We start from the raw sequence: 17,319 nt of genomic DNA, 5'->3' as shown, positions 1-17,319 counted from the left end.
AGGAAAAAGGAGAGCAACCAAAGCAAAAAACAAATCCACCAATGATAACAAGTGCTAAGAACTATACAAACAAAACAAAACAAACAAACAAAAATGGACAGAAAGTGCTCTAGGACAAATGATAAAAGCAAAGCTGTACAGACAGAATCACACAAAGAAGCATATTTATACACACTCACAAAAAGAGAAAAAGAAAAAAATATATCTATCTATCTATATATATATATAAAGGAAGAGAGCAATCAAATCAATAAAGAAATCTACCAATGATAATAAACTCTAAATACTAAACTAAGATAAACATAAGACCAGAAACAAATTAGATGCAGAAAGCAAACCCCAAGTCTATAGTTGCTCCCAAAGTCCACTGCCTCAATTTTGGGATGATTCATTGTCTATTCAGGTATTCCAGAGATGCTGGGTACATCACATTGATTGTGGAGATCTAATCCACTGCTCCTGAGGCTGCTGGGGGAAATTTCCCTTTCTTTTCTTTCAGCTCCTGGGTTTCCACTTTGGATATGGCCCTGCCTTTGCGTGTAGGTCACCTGCGGGCATCTGTTCTTCACCCAGACAGGATGGGGTTAATGTAGCAACTCATTAAGGGACTCTGGCTGACTCAGGCCGGAACTAAGGAGGGGTGTGGAATGCGGGTTGACCCTGCTGCAGCAGAGGCCAGCATGACATTGCAACAGCCTGAGGCGGGCAGTGTGTTCTGGGGAAGTTGTCCCTGTATCTTGGGACCCTGCCAGTGGTGGGCTGCACTGTGGATAGCAACTTGTGCTTTCACACAGGCTTCTTGGTGGCTGCAGCAGCAGCCTTAGCATTTCATGCCTGTCTCTGGGGTCCGTACTGATAGCCACAGCTTGTGCCTGTCTCTGGAGCTCATTTAGGTGGTGCTCTAAATCCTCTCTCCTTGCACACCTTGAAACAACAGTCTCTTGCCTCTTAGGCAGTTCTAGACTTTTTCCTGGATCCCTCCCAGCTAGCTGTTGTGCACTAGCCTCCTTCAGGCTGTGTTCATGAAGCCAACCCCAGTCCTCTCCCGGGGATCTGACCTCTGAAGCCTGAGCCTCAGCTCCCAAACCCTACTCGCCCTGGTGGGTAAACAGACAAACCTCTCAGGTTTATGAGTGCTGGTTGGCACTGATCCTCTGTGCAGGAATCTCTCCACTTTGCCCTCTGCACCCCTATTGCTGAGCTCTCCTCCGTGGCTCTGAAGTTTCCCCCCTGCTAGTCTCTGTCTCCGCAAGTGGAGGGGCTTCATAGTGTGTGGAAACTTTTCCTCCTTCACAGGTCCCTCCCAGAGGTGCAGGTCTTGTCCCTAATCTTTTTTTTTTTTTTTCAGTATGCGGGCCTCTCACTGTTGTGGCCTCTCCCATTGCGGAGCACAGGCTCCGGACGTGCAGGCTCAGCAGCCATGGCTCACGGGCCCAGCTGCTCCGTGGCATGTGGGATCTTCCCGGAAGGGGACACGAACCCGTGTCCCTTGCATTGGCAGGCCGACTCCCGACCACTGCGCCACCAGGGAAGCCCCCTCTCCTTAATCTTTTGTCTCTTTATCTCTTTTGCCGTAGCCAGGTACGTGTGAAGTTTCTTGCCTTTTGGGAAGTCTGAGGTCTTCTGCCAGCGTTCAGTAGGTGTTCTATAGGAGTTGTTACACATGTAGATGTATTTCTGGTGTATTTGTGGGGAGGAAGGTGATCTCCACGTCTTACTCCTCCACCACCTTGAAGGTCTCACTGGTCCATTTATGTTGTGTGTGGCACTTTTTTACAGCATCAGTTAGAAAATGGATACAATGGGGTAATGGGAACATACATAATTATGTTTTAGTATGAAAAGTACTCTAGAAAAAAAAAACCCAAAGCAAGTTGTGAGAGTGCAGAGGACAGGACGTTGTCTTAGGGAGGATTCAAGATATTTCCCCCAAAGAGGTGGCATTGGAGATGGGTATGGAAGAATAAGTAGTCTCCTCGATAGATAGCTGGAGGGGATGGGACAGTCATTAAGAGACTGGCTGGAGGAGATTGGTTCAAGGTGGTGGAGTAGAAGGAAGTACACTCACCTCCTTTTTCAAGAGCACCAAAATGACAACTAACTGTGGAACAACGATCAACAGGAAGATGCTGGAACCCACCAAAGAAGATACCTCACATCCAAAGACAAAGGAGAAGCTGCAATGAGACGGTAGGAGGGGTGTAATCACGATAAAATCAAATCCCATACCCGCTGGTGGGGAACCCACAAACTGGAGAACAAATATACCACAGAAGTTCTCCCATTGGATTAAAGGTTCTGAGCCGCATGTCAGGCTTCTCAGCCTGGGAGTCTGGCAATGGGACTAGGGATTCCCAGGAAATCTGACTTTGAAAGCCAGTGGGATTTGATTGCAGGGACTCCACAGGACTGGGAGAAACAGAGAATCCACTCTTGGAGGGCACACACAAAGTCTTGTGTGCACCAGGACCCAGGAAAAGGAGCAGTGACCCCGTAGGAGGTAGAACCAAACCTACCTGCTTGTGTTGGAGGGTCTCTTGCAGAGGCAGGAGGCAGCTGTGGCTCACAGTGAGGGCAAGGGAACTGGCAGCAGCAGTTCTGGGAAGTATCCATTGGTGTAAGCCCTCCTGGAGGCTGCCACTAACCCCACTATATAGCCTGTAGGCTCCAGTACTGGGTTGCCTCAGGCCAAACAACTAACAGGGAGGGAACACAGCCCCACCCAGCAGCAAACAAGTGGATTAAAGTATTACTGAGCACAGCCCCGCCCACCAGAGCAAGACCCAGTTAAGATATGATGGAGAAATCAAAAGCTTTACAAACAAGAAAAAGCTAAGAGAATTCAGTGCACCAGACCAGCTTTGCAACAAATGCTAAAGGAAGTCCTCTAGGCAGGAAAGAGACTAGCATTTTTTTAAAAAGTCTTGTACATATATAGACTATTAAGTCAAAACCTCATGGGATTGTTTCCATCTCCGGGCTATTGTAAATAGAGCTGCAGTGAACATTTTGGTACATGACTCTTTTTGAAGTATAGTTTTCTCAGGGTATATGCCCAGTAGTGGGATTGCTGGGTCATATGGTAGTTCTATTTGTAGTTTTTTAAGGAACCTCCATACTGTTCTCTATAGTGGCTGTACCAATTCACATTCCCACCAGCAGTGCAAGAGTGTTCCCTTTTCTCCACACCATCTCCAGCATTGATTGTTTCTAGATTTTTTGATGATGGCCATTCTGACCGGTGTGAGATGATATCTCATTGTAGTTTTGATTTGCATTTCTCTAATGATTAATGTTGAGCATTCTTTCATGTGTTTGTTGGCAGTCTGTATATCTTCTTTGGAGAAATGTCTATCTAGGTCTTCTGCCCATCATCAGATGAATGGATAAAGAAGATGTGGCACATATATACAATGGAATATTACTCAGCCATAAAAAGAAACAAAATTGAGGTATTTGTAATGAGGTGGATAGACCTAGAGTCTGTCATACAGAGTGAAGTAAGTCAGAAAGAGAAAGACAAATACCGCATGCTAACACATATATATGGAATTTAAGAAAAAAAATGTCATGAAGAACCTAGGGGTAAGAAAGGAATAAAGACACAGACCTACTAGAGAATGGACTTGAGGATGGGGGAGGGGGAAGGGTAAGGTGTGACAAAGCGGGAGAGAGGCATGGGCATATATACACTACCAAACGTAAGGTAGGTAGCTAGTGGGAAGCAGCTGCATAGCACAGGGAGATCAGCTTGGCACTTTGTGACCGCCTGGAGGGGTGGGATAGGGAAGGTAGGAGGGAGGGAGATGCAAGAGGAAAGAGATATGGGAACATATGTGTATGTATAACAGATTCACTTTGTTATAAAGCAGAAACTAACACACCACTGTAAAGCAATTATACTTCAATAAAGATGTAAAAAAAAAATACCTCATAGGAACAGCACACCCCAAAACTACAGTAGATATACACACACAAAAGAAAAAGCAAACTAAACACAACACTAAAGACGTCAACAAACCACGAGAAAAAAACAAAAGAGGAAAGAAAGAAAAAAGACTGGCAAAAACAAACCCAAAGCAATTAAGAAAATGACAATAGGAATACACATATCAATAATTACCATAAAGGTAAATGGATTAAATGTGACAACCAAAAGACATAGACTGGCTGAGTGGATACAAAAACAAGACCCATACATATGCAATCTACAAGAGACCCACCTCAGACCTAGAGGCACATACCGACTGAAAGTGAGGGGTTGGAAGAAGGTATTCCACGCAAATGGAAATCAAAAGAAAGCTGGAATAACAATACTCATATCAGACAAAATACACTTTAAAATAAAGACTGTTGTAAGAGGCAAAGAAGGACACTACATAATGATCAAGGGATCAATCCAAGAAGAAGATATAACAATTGTAAATATATATGCACCCAACATAGGAGCACCTTGGTATATAAGACAAGTACTGACAGCCATTAAGGGAGAAATTGACAGTAACACAATAATTGTGGGGGCTCTTAACACCCCACTTTCATCAATTGACAGATCATCTAGACAGAACATCAATAAGGAAACACAGGCCTTAAACGACACATTAGACCACATGACTTAACTGATATTTATAGAGCATTCCATCCAAAACAGCAGAATACACATTTTTCTCAAGTGCATATGGAACATTCTCCAGGATTGACCACATGCTGGGCCACAAGGCAAGCCTCAGTAAATTTAAGAAAATTGCAATCACATCAAACACCTTTTCTGATCACAACACTATGAGATTAGAAATGAACTACAAGAAAAAAACTATAAAAAACACAAACACGTGGAGGCTAAACAATATGCTACTAAACAGCCAATGGATCACTGAAGAAATCAAAGAGGAAATCAAAAAATACCTAGAGACAAATGACAATGAAAGCACAATGATCCAAAACCTATGGGATGCAGCAAAAACAGTTCTAAGACGGAAGTTTATAGCTATAAAATCTTACCTCAGGAAACAAGAAAAATCTCAAATAAACGACCTAGTCTTACAACTAAAGCAACTAGAGAAAGAAGAACAAACAAAACCCAAAGTTAGTAGAAAGAGAGAAATCATAAAGATCAGAGAAGAAATAAATAAAATAGAGACTAAGAAAACAAGAGCAAAGATCAATGAAACTAAAAGCTTGTTCTTTGAAAAGGTAAACAAAATTGATAAACCTTTAGCCAGACTCATCAAGAAAAAAAGGGAGAGGACTTAAATCTATAAAATTAGAAGTGAAAAAGGAGAAGTTACAACTGACACCACAGAAATACAAAGGATCATAAGAGACTACTACAAGCAACTGTATGCCAATAAAATGGACAACCTGGAAGAAATGGACAAATTCTTAGAAAGGTACAGTCTCCCAAGACTGAACCAGGAAGAAATATAAAGTATGAACAGACCAATCAGAAGCACTGAAATTGAAACTGAGATTAAAAAACTCCCAAAAAACAAAAGTCCAGGACCTGATGGCTTCACAGGCAAATTCTACCAAACATTTAGAGAAGAGCTAACGCCTATCCTTCTGAAACTGTTCCAAAAAATTACAGAGGAAGGGAGACTCCCAAACTCATTCTATGAGGCCACCATCAACCTGATACCAAAACCAGACAAAGATGCCACAAAAAAAGAAAATTACATGCCAATATCTCTGATGAACATAGACACAAAAATCCTCAACAAAATACTAGCAAACAGAATCCAACAACACATTAAAAGGATCAGATACCATGATCAAGTGGGATTTATCCCAGGGATGCAAGGATTTTTCAGTATCTGCAAATCAATCAGTGTGATACACCAGATCAACAAATTGAAGAATAGAAACCATAGGTTCATCTCAATACATGCGGAAAAAGCTTTTGACAAAATTCAGCACCCATTTATGATAAAAACTCTCCAGAGAGTGGGCATTGAGGGAACATACCTCAACATAATAAGGGCCATATACAACAAACTCACAGCTGACATCATACTCAATGGTGGAAAGCTGAAAACATTTCCTCTAAGATCAGGAACAAGACAAGGATGTCCACTCTCGCCACTTTTATTCAACATAGTTTTGGAAGTCCTAGGTATGGCAATCAGAGAAGAGAAAGAATTAAAAGGAATCTAAATTGGAAAAGAAGAAGTTAAACAGTCACTGTTTGCAGATGACATGACACTATACATAGAAGCTCTTAAAGACACTACCAGAAAGCTACTAGAGCTCATCAATGAATTTGGTAAAGTTGTGGGTTCCAAATTTAACACAGAGAAATCTGTTGCATTTCTATACACTAACAACAAAAGATCAGAAAGAGAAATTCAAGAAACAATCCCATTTACCATTGCATCAAAAAGAATAAAATACTTAGGGATAAACCTACCTAGGAGACAAAAGACCTGTACTCCAAAAACTATAAGACGCTGATAAAAGAAATCGAAGAAGACACTAACAGATGTAAAGATATACCATGTTCATGGATTGGAAGAATCGATATTGTCAAAATAACTATACTACCCAAAGCAATCTACAGATTCAATGCAATCCCCATCAAACTACCAATGGCATTTTTCACAGAATTAGAACAAAAAAATTTTAAAATTTGTATGGAGAGACAAAAGGCCCCAAATACCCAAAGCAATCTTGAGAAAGAAAAATTAAGCTGGAGGAATCAGACTTCCTGACTCCAAACTACACTACAAAGCTATAGCCATCAAAACTGTATGGTACTGGCAAAAAAAAAAGAAATATAGATCAATGGAACAGGATAGAAAGCCCAGAAATATACCCTCTTGAACTGTTGGTGGGAATGTAAATTGATACAGCCACTATGGAGAACAGTATGGAGGTTCCTCAAAAAACTAAAAATAGAACTACCATACGACCCAGAAATCCCACTCCTGGGCATATACCCTGAGAAAACCAAAATTCAAAAAGGCTCATGTACCACAATGTTCATTGCAGCTCTATTTACAATAGCCAGGACATGGAAACAACCTAAGTGTCCATCAACAGATGAATAGATAAAGAAGATGTGGCACATATATACAATGGAATATTACTCAGCCATAAAAAGAAACGAAACTGAGTTATTTGTAGTGAGGTGGATGGACTTAGAGACTGTCATACAGAGGGAAGTAAATCAGAAAGAGAAAAACAAATACCATATGCTAACACACACACACATCTATCTATCTATCTATCTATCTATCTATCTATCTATCTATCTATGGAATCTAAAAAAAAGAAAGGTGGTTCTGAAGAACTTAGGGGCAGGACAGGAATAAAGACTCAGACATAGAGAATGGACTTGAGGACACAGGGAAGGGTAAGCTGAGAAGAAGTGAGAGAGTGGCGTGGACATATATACATTACCAAATGTAAAATAGATAGCTAGTGGAAAGCAGCTGCATAGCACAGGGAGATCAGCTCAGTGTTTTGTGTCCACCTAGAGGGGTGGGATAGGGAGGATGGGAAGGTGATGAAAGAGGGAGGAGATATGGGGATATATGTATATGTATAGCTGATTTACTTTGTTATACAGCAAAAACTAACACCATTGTAAAGCAATTATACTCCAATAAAGATGTTTAAAAAAATAAAAATAGGCACTTCCCTGGTTGCACAGTGTTTAAGAATCCACCTGCCAATGCAGGGGACACGGGTTCAAGCCCTGGTCCAGGAAGATTCCACATGCTGCAGAGCAACTAAGCCTGTGCGCCACAACTACTGAGCCTGCACTCTAGAGCCCACGAGTCACAACTACTGAGCCCACGTGCCACAACTACTGAAGCCTGTATGCCTAGAGTCTGTGCTCCACAACAAGAAGACACTGCAACAAGGAGCCCATGCACTGCAACAAAGAGTAGCCCCCGTTCGCCACAACTAGATAAAGCCTGTGCACAGCAATGAAGACCCAACGCAGCCAAAATAAATAAATAAACTAATTAATTAATTTAAAAAATTTTAAAAATTAAAATTAAAAAAAGAAAAAAAAGAAAACCCAGAAATAAACCCACACACCTACAGTCAATTAATCTACAACGAAGGAGGCAAGACTACTCAATGGTGAAAAGACAATCTCTGCAACAAATGGTGCTGGGAAAACTTGCCAGGTACATGTTAAAAAATGAAATTAGATCATTCTTTAACACCATACACAAAAGTAAGCTCAAAATGGATTAAAGACCTGAATGTCAGACTGGACACTATAAAACTACTAGAGGAAATCATAGGCAGAACACTCTCTGACATTAATCGCAGCAATATCTTTTTTGATCCATCTCCCAGAATAATGGAAATACAAACAATAATAAACAAATGGGACCTAATTAAACTCAAAAGCTTTTGCACAGCAAGGGAAACCATAAACAAAACGTAAAGACAACCCACAGATTGGGAGAAAATATTTGCAAATGATGTGACTGACAAGGGATTAGTCTCCAAAATTTACAAACAGCTCATGAGGCTTAATGTCATCAAAACAAACAACCCAGTCAAAAAATGGACAGAAGACCTAAATATACATTTCTCCAAAGAACTCATACAAATGGCCAATAGGCACATGAAAAGATGTTCAACATTGCTAATTATTAGAGAAATGCAAATCAAAACTGCAATGGGATATCACCTCACACCAGTCAAAATGGCTATCATTAAAAAATCCACAAACAATAAATGCTGGAGAGGATGTGGAGAGAATGCAACACTCCTATACTGTTGATGGGAATGTAAACTGGTACAGCCACTATGGAGAACAGTATGGAAGTTCCTTAAAAAACTAAAAATAGAGCTACTGTATGACCCTGCAATACCACTCCTTGGCATATATCTGGAGAAAAACGTGGTCCGAAAGGATACATGCACCCCAGTGTTCATTGCAGCACTGTTTATAGTAGCCAAGACATGGAAGCTATGTAAATGTCCATCGACAGAGGAATGGATAAAGAAGATGTTGTGTATATACATATATATATATATATATATATACACAATGGAATATTACTCAGCCATTAAAAAGAATGAAATAATGCCATTTGCAGCACCATGGATGGACCTCGAGATTGTCATAATGAGTGAAGTAAGTCAAAGAGAAATATTGTATGATATCCCTTATATGCAGAATCTAAAAAGAAATGATACAAATGAACTTATTTACAAAACAGAAACAGATTCACAGACTTAGAGAATTAACTTATGGTTACCAGGTGGGGAGGAAGAGGGAAAGAGGGAGTTTGGGATCGACATGTACACACTGCTATATTTAAAATAGATAACCAACAAGGACCTACTGTGTAGAACGGGGAACACTGTTCAATGTTATGTGGCAGTCTGGATGGGAGGGGAGTTTGGGAGAGAATGGATACATGTATATGTATGGCTGAGTCCCTTTGCTGTGAACCTGAAACTATCACAGCACTGTTAATCAGCTATACTCCAACATAAAAAGTTAAAAAAAGAAAAGAAAAGAAAAAGAGGCTGGCTGGTTTAGGACTCTTTTTTTTTTTTTTTTTTTGGCCACACCGCATGGCATGTGGGATCTTACTTCCCTGAACAGGGATTGAACCCATGCCCCCTACAGTGGAAGCATGAGTCTTAACCACTGGACCACCAGGGAAGTCCCAAGACTGGCTGGTTTAGGGAATCAAAAAGCAAATGGGCTAGTGTGGATAAGGGACAGGACATTTGAGGGGAAAGGGGCAGGGATGGATGGAGTGAGAGAGGAAGCTGCTGCTGCTACCCTTCCCACTTGTAAAGTGCCCAAATTATTTTCTGCCCTCTTTGGCTGAGGTAAGAATTCGGCTTTGTAGAACTAAGGCCTGATACGGCTGTGTTTGTCACCACCACCTTTCCTCCCTCCATTCTCACCATGAAGTCCACTGTGGTGACCCTCCCTCACAGCAGCCCCACAGTTAGGCAATGACCAAGAGGGAGGAGGGGAGCCATGTCTTGAAACTCTCAATCCAACAAGGCCCTGGCTCTGAGGGATGGGCTGAAAAGGAAGAGTTGGGGAGGGTGTTGGATTGTGGTAAGAATCTTCATTCCTCCTGGGAATTTCTGGTCTAGTGATGGGAAAGAGGCATGGAGGCTGGGCCAAAGGGTGGGAGTGAGGGCTATCTTGGAATTTAGGATCATCTGGGTGCTCCATTGGCAAACTCTCAACAGCAGCAAGATAGGAGACTGGCCCAATTCCCAGGAAGGATTTCTGGAGGCAGAGGTTGTGGGAGAGGGGGGAGGAGATGTGGCTTGTCCCAGGGGGCTGGAGCCTCTGCCAATCCTGGCATAGGCCATAGACAAGCTTCTCTCTGAGGTGGCTTGCTCCCCTGCCCTTCCCCTTCACCCATTCCTACCCCAATCCTTGGCACCAGGGTGTCCGGAGAAAAGGGAAGAAAAATGAGTGGGCAGAAACAGCTGGATATAGCCAGGAACACATCTGGCCTCCCAGGCTGTCTTCTGGTTCTCACTTCTCCCTCCTCCCACACCCCTTTCTCCTTTGCAGGCTTCTGATAGGAGAACTGTTATGGAGATGGAGGAGGGGGAGGGGAAGAGAAAGTTTTCAAAATATTAAAGCGGGGCTGGGTTGGTTGGAATTGGGGGAGAGAGTTGTTGAAATATTAACTGGATTAACTGGTCTTGTGAGGTGGCCTCTTGCCTGGAGCCTGACCACCTAACTTCCTGTTTTCCCTCCAGCTGCCTCCTCCCCTCCCTCTGCTCTGGGCTGGAACTGTGCCCGGGGGAGGAAGGAGGAGCAGCAAAGTTGGCCAGGGTCTCTTGTCTGATTCCCTGCAGGCTGGAGGCCAGGACAGCCTCTGTAAGCAAGCAGGCAGGAACACATACGGTCTTGAATCAGATCGTTGCCTCTCAGTACTTGCTTCTCTGGCCACAGCAGGAGCAAGAGGCTCCTGGAAAACCCCACCTCCTTGCCAGCTCTTCCATGAACACACCCTGGTCCTGGGGCCTCTCCATGCAGGAGCAGTCACAAACTCCAGAGGTGGCAGCAATGCTGGCTACAACACCCGTCCCAGCGTCACTGGCCCCAACGCCCAGCCAGCCGCCCGTCCCTTCCCTGCCAGTATTCATGGACTACGCAAAACAACCAAGTGAGTGAGCAAGGGCTGACCAAGGAGTGGGGGCAGTTCGGGGTAGGGGGTTTGAGGTTCCCAAACTGGAGGTGGTTGTCTGTGCCCTCTTCCTTTTTAGCCCTCAGGGACAAACACAGGAGGCCCCAGCAGGTTGCCTGTCAGGGGGTAGGGAACACTGAAATGTTGATCTGTGTAGGTGTTTTGACTCCTTTGGTTTGCTTTTCTGTGCTCCTCCCACCCTCTGTCTCTCTTCAGACCCCCCCCCCACCCCGCCCAACTCTGTTCTTACTCCTTTCTGTTCCCAGGCAAGGAACTCATTTAGCCCAAAGCAATTTTAGGGCACCCAGTAGAGAGATCCACAGAGGCTGCTGCTTCTCCTGCTAGTGCTGGTGGTGCTGGTAGTGCTGCTGAGGAGTGCCCAGGACTAGGTGCCAGGGGAGTCAGAGTCAAAAAAAAATCATTTTATATCTGGAAATCCAAGACGCAAACCCAGAGTTAAAATAAGAAGCCTAAGAACACTTCACAAAATATTTGTTTGATTTTTTTAATGTGAAAGAAAAATTAAACTGACACAATTAATTGTTCATTAGTTTACTAATGTTTTTCAAATACACAAATTTCCAAATATGATTAGAACTCACATTTTAACCTTTCATCTTTACTAACAGCCTTTTAAATTAAAAATATATGTTTAAAGCAAAAAAAATACGCATCGCTGTCAGGTCTGCTGACCCCCCAGCCAGTTTCTCAAGTCAGGCACTTCCTACTCCCTGTGGAGGCCTAGGGATCTCTAAGACCCTCCAACTTCCCCTGTCATCCCCATCTTCACTCCCCATTCCCTGCCCTTAGCCTCCCTCAGTACCCCTTTTTTTATTCCCTCCCTCACCCCACCCCATCACTGTCCCAAGTTTTTAAAGTGAGGGACAGAGGATTGAGCGACATCCCTGTCCCCATCTTGGCCATTTAGTCTGTGTTCGCCTGTCTGTGACTTACCCTGCTGTATACCATGGCACAATTGTTCTCTCAGAGTCACCAGGCCAGGTGTCTCCCAAGAGCCTCTGAAAGACATTTGTTTCCATGCTAGGCTGGTTTTTCTCTTGGAATTGCTGGGTCCAGGAGAGATTCTGGCTAGCCACTGTGACCATACCTGAGAGCTGGCTGTCCTCCTGATTCCCGAAGACCCAGAAGGAAGAGACATCCCCACCTCCATGCCTAGGGTAGCTTCTCTTGGGTGCCTGAGGTAGCTTCTCTTGGGTGCCTGGGCTACCACATCACTTTTGTTGCCCTCAGCCCCTTCCCTGCTCTGGCCAAGCCTGGGAGGGGAGAGGAAGGCAGGAGGACCCCGTCGTAACCCCTGTCATCCCTCCTCTTGCTAGCGGATCCGAGCCAGCCGAGAAGCAGACTCACGGTTGGTCATGGAGGGCTGACGATAAACTGATCCTGAACGTGGTGGGCACGTGCCATGAGACCTACAAGGGCACCTTGTGGGCCTTTCCAGGCACCTGCCTCTACAAGTTGACTGAGCCACCCCAACCTGGCACCCCAGCTGCTCAGGGTCCACCAATTCAAGAGTTTTTCTTTGACCAAAATCCTGAGCCCTTTGGCTATGTGCTGGCTATGGTACTCAGCAGCTGCACTGCCCTGCCAATGTTTGTCGGGATGTCCTAGAGGAGGCTTATTGGGGCCTGGTGGAAGCACTGCTGGCACCTTGCTGCTGGCTTAAGCTGAGTGGCAAGGACACACAAACCCAGGACTTCCTATCTTGGGAGGTCTGTGAGAATGTCCACATGGATGAGTGCCTTCAGTGGAACTCCAGTGAAGACCAGAGACTGCGGAATACTTGGAAGCCATGGCTCTGGGTGCTTCTTGACCAACCCCAGTCTTCCCTAGGGGCCAAGGTAACTCACTAACATTGTGCGGTGCCATGCTAGTCATTTGTACTCCCAAAGGACCCTGCCAAGTTGCCACAATGGCTACACACTTGACATGGTGTTTGGGACCTGAATCTGAAGAGATGCTCAGGACAATTTGAGGGAATCTCCAAAAACGGGGGAGGGAAGAAGGGTGGGAGTCTAGTTAGAGAGGTGGGATGGCTGGTAAATGGGGGTACTTCTGACATGCCTCTTTTTCCCCAGTGCTTTTCTATGATCTCCACACTCTTTGCCGTGTGTGCTCTGGTCATCTTCTTCCAGGAGAGAGAGGTCCAGCTGGATTACTTCTCTGTCAACTTCATTCCTATGGGACATGGGGTGAGGGCAGGGGGAAAAACAGCAGCAGTAGCAGCAGCAGAACAACGGTCTCGTTTACCACTGTGCCCCCGACCTGCTCTACCTGGAACTACTCTGTGCCCTTTGGTTTGGAGCTGAGCTCTTTGCCCGTGCCATTTCCTGCCCTGATAAGGTGCACTTCCTGTGTAGCCCTCTCAATCTAGCCTACATCTTCTGTCTGTTCCCTGTGCTGGTGGAACTGGTAGTGGGTGACAAGGCTGAATGGCAACCCCATCTCAGCCTAATGCTTGGGGCCATTCATTCTCTCTATGTCCTCTGTGTGCCTTTCTCCTGATTTGGGTGGCTGAGATCTTATTCTTTGGCTTGCTCTTCCTCTATGGGGAGCTCTTGAGTATGTCCACCCGAGGTCAGGGTGAGCCTCACTTTGGAGACATTTCTACATGTCTCTGATGGACTGTCATAACACTCACCACTGTCGACTATGGAGATGTCTACCCTCTCTCTGCTCTGCGCCAGCTCAATGCTGCTGTCACAGCCACTGTGGGCTTGTGCACCAGTGTCGTGCTGGTGCCTGTGCTCCTAGTCTGCTTCCAGTGCTATTATGCTGTAGCCCTGGCTCGCCAGAAACGTAGGCCCAGTGGGATCCTGTGATGGTCCCAGTGGTCTAGACGGGTGTATCCCACCTTCCCTTCCTTCCTCTTGTCAGTTTTTGGTTACAGATAAGGATTTCTGGCTTTGGATTTGGCAAAGAATCCTTCAAGAGTAGTCCCAGGTCATGGCAATCCCTGCTAGTCAGGATCAGCTAGCCATGGCCTGAAAGGTAGACTCCTTCCCATCATCAGGGAGGCACCCTGAAGGAGGCAGCTTAGGGGCAAGGCCAGCTAGGCTTCAGCTTCCCCCTGCCCCACCCTAGACTTTTCTCTTAATCCTAGAGTGACCAGGAGGCATAGAGGATAGTTCTTCCTGGACTGGTGCTATATGCCCCTCTCAACAAGTTCTCCCTTACCATTACCTAATCCCAGTCCCCCAGCTAGACTGTAGTCTAGATGGGGAAATTTTGAGTGATGGTAGCAATATAATATTAACATCAGTCACCTATAGATATCATTGGTGATTGGCTGTGGATATCTGACTTGTTATGGGTGTTGATGGTGAATGGTACCAGCAGTGCCCAGGTATAGCCAGATTGTAACATTGCTCCCTGTACTGCTCCTGGCACAAGTGCTCCTTAGAATCATAAAGGGGCCTTTGAAGATTCTCAGAGACATTAAACAGATGAGAGTCAGTCAGGTCTGAACCCAGAGTAGCACTCTAACTTGATAACCTCCTCTTCATCCCATTTTGTCCTTCCCCCTTCCTCTCCTCTCCTTCCCATCTCTGATTTTTTAATAATATTTTAGATATAGTATTAACCATCATTAACCATGATATATTAGTCATTATTAGTCACACTATTTCAGCTACAATAACAATATATAGTCACTAATAGACACGAAATGTTATCATTGCATATTACATAGATGGGAAGGAGGAAATTGGATTTGTTGGCAAGAATAAGCAAGTGATTTCCTCTTCAAGATTTTTTACATATTTTTGGATTTTTACTCATTTACAATTCTTTTCTTTTTTTAATTTCTTCTAAACACTTTTCAGTACCCACAACGGGTCTACCTCCAATCCTTGCTGCTACTGAATATTCCCACCTTCCTACCTTTTCTTCTCCTCCCTCTCCTTTCCCCCTCCTCTTTCTGCTACCTGCATGCTCTTCCCTCCTGGCTTTTCCTGTGGTGCCCACAACCATGCACCTCTCTTTGAACTGGCTTCCAGGAAGGAGAGAAGGGACGTACTCAGGTCTGACTTCAAGTCAGGTCACTGGGGTGTCTGAGGAAGTGCCCCAGGCAACTAGGCTGAACTGGGAGGTTGAATTGAACTCTCACTGTTGCTGAAGCTGTGAGCGTAATTCTGTTTACAAAACTTTTAAATAAAATATCCTTTGAAGTCTCCATTCCAGGGTCCATCTGTGGTTCCTCTGACAGTAGATTATGGGCACCAGCAGGGATAGGGTGGCGTAATAAACTAATGGCAAGATGTGTGGACAAATAATTTGATAGAGTAAAAAGCAGTTTCTATCTTTATTGTATGTGTTCCTCACAATAAACTAGTATTACTCATAGACACCTTGACTAGGAAAGAAGAACTTTTTGTTTGTGGTGGGAACAGGGCAGGGAGAGGAAGGAGACAGGTCCAGGAGTTGAAGAAGTGTAATGGAAGGCTGGCTTTCTTGTTTAGGGCATGGTGGTGGAAACCCTTATCATAGGTGGGAGGTTGAGGAAGGAGAGGTTTCCATTTAAGAAGCACTGAAAGGGCTTCCCTGGTGGCGCAGTGGTTGAGAGTCCGCCTGCCGATTCAGGGGACACGGGTTCGTGCCCCGGTCTGGGAAGACCCCACCTGCCGCGGAGCGGCTGGGCCCGTGAGCCATGGCCACAGAGCCTGTGCGTCCGGAGCAACGGGGGAGGGCACAACAGTGAGAGGCCCGCGTACCGCAAAAAAAAAAAAAAAAAAAAGAAGCACTGAAAGAAGAACAAGAGTATGACAAAACATCAAAGACAATCTCCATCTTCTCATTACCTAGTAGTGAAAGATGTTGGAACACTTAGCTGCTTTCAGAGACCATTCTAGTCCACTGCCCTTAAGTTAAAAATGGGAAAAATGAGGTGTAGCGAAGGGAGAGGATTTTCCCAAGGGCACGCAGAAGTACTGGCAGAGCTGGGAGTTCTGTTACTTCAGAGAAATACTGTATCAATCTTTGTTAACTCACCAGCATCAGAAGTGGATGATTAGAATTTCCAGCCAAAAGTAGAGAAGACTGTATCCCATTGTAGGCAGCAGCAATGGTAGCAGTGGGATGAGGGGGTGGAGATGGGGTTAGGATGTCAGGGAGAGCCTTGGAAGACCTCAGGGAATGGCTGGGCCCTATTTGGGTAGGAAAAGAATGTAACAGAACATTATAAAGAGAATGAGGTAAAATGTCAGGGCTGGGAGAAAACTGAGAGTTCATCAAGTCCAACACCCTCCTGTTTCAGGTGGGGAAACTGAGACCCAGAAAGAGGCTGGGACTTGACCTGGTTTATATAGTGAGTCAGGAGCAGAACTAGAGCTGCAACCACCTCTGTCACATGAGAACACTGTCTTCCTTTGTGTTCCCCCTTGCATCTGCATTGGATGGTCAGACGTTTTAACCAAGAAGGAGGGTGGGGGAGTATATGGTTTCGTGACTTGCCTAGTACTTCTATAATGGAACATAGAATGACAGCAATAAAAGGCTTAGTCTGTGCCTATTTCTGTAACAGAACCATACATCTGAATTCATCCTAAGCCTCCAGCACATAATGCCCTGCAAGAATGAGTCCACAGATTGTCCCAAATATAGTGAAACTCTAAGACTAAGCCCACAAATCCCTTGAACCTTAGGGCCTTCCCCAAATATTGAGCATTTTCCAGTATTTATTCTCCTTATGATTTATGTTCTCATTTTTGTACTAAGGTCATACTGGGTCTTCTGCAAAGGCATGAATTGTTTCTACTCTGAGGAGGGCAAGAAGTAGATGGGGATGCTAAACACTTTAATTTGAGCATATGGTAGATATGTGTGTCTCATATGTGAAAACTTCTCAGTCACAGAATTAACTTATACTCACCCTCACAGCACAGTCACACTCCACCCCTAAATACTGAGCCACATCACCCCAAATCTACATATGTTACCCATGGCAGAGACCCCACTGGCCATGGCCTCTGTACAGCACTGGAAAGCCTCTTGCTACTGCTGTCTGGGAAGGAAGGTACAATCTCCCAGCACACACTTCTGTCTGGATTCCTCTAATTAGGGAGGGGCCAGAAAGTCTGCCGGCCAACCCCTAGTTTATGTGTCTGGTTTTTTCTGGTGAAGCATCTGGTTGTCTTCTGTGTCCCACTCCTGCTTCAGC

Source organism: Pseudorca crassidens, chromosome X (genome assembly GCF_039906515.1).
Source record: "Pseudorca crassidens isolate mPseCra1 chromosome X, mPseCra1.hap1, whole genome shotgun sequence".
Lineage (NCBI taxonomy): Eukaryota > Metazoa > Chordata > Mammalia > Artiodactyla > Delphinidae > Pseudorca > Pseudorca crassidens.
The sequence above is the reverse complement of the archived record's forward strand: the minus strand, read 5'-3'. Positions refer to the sequence as shown.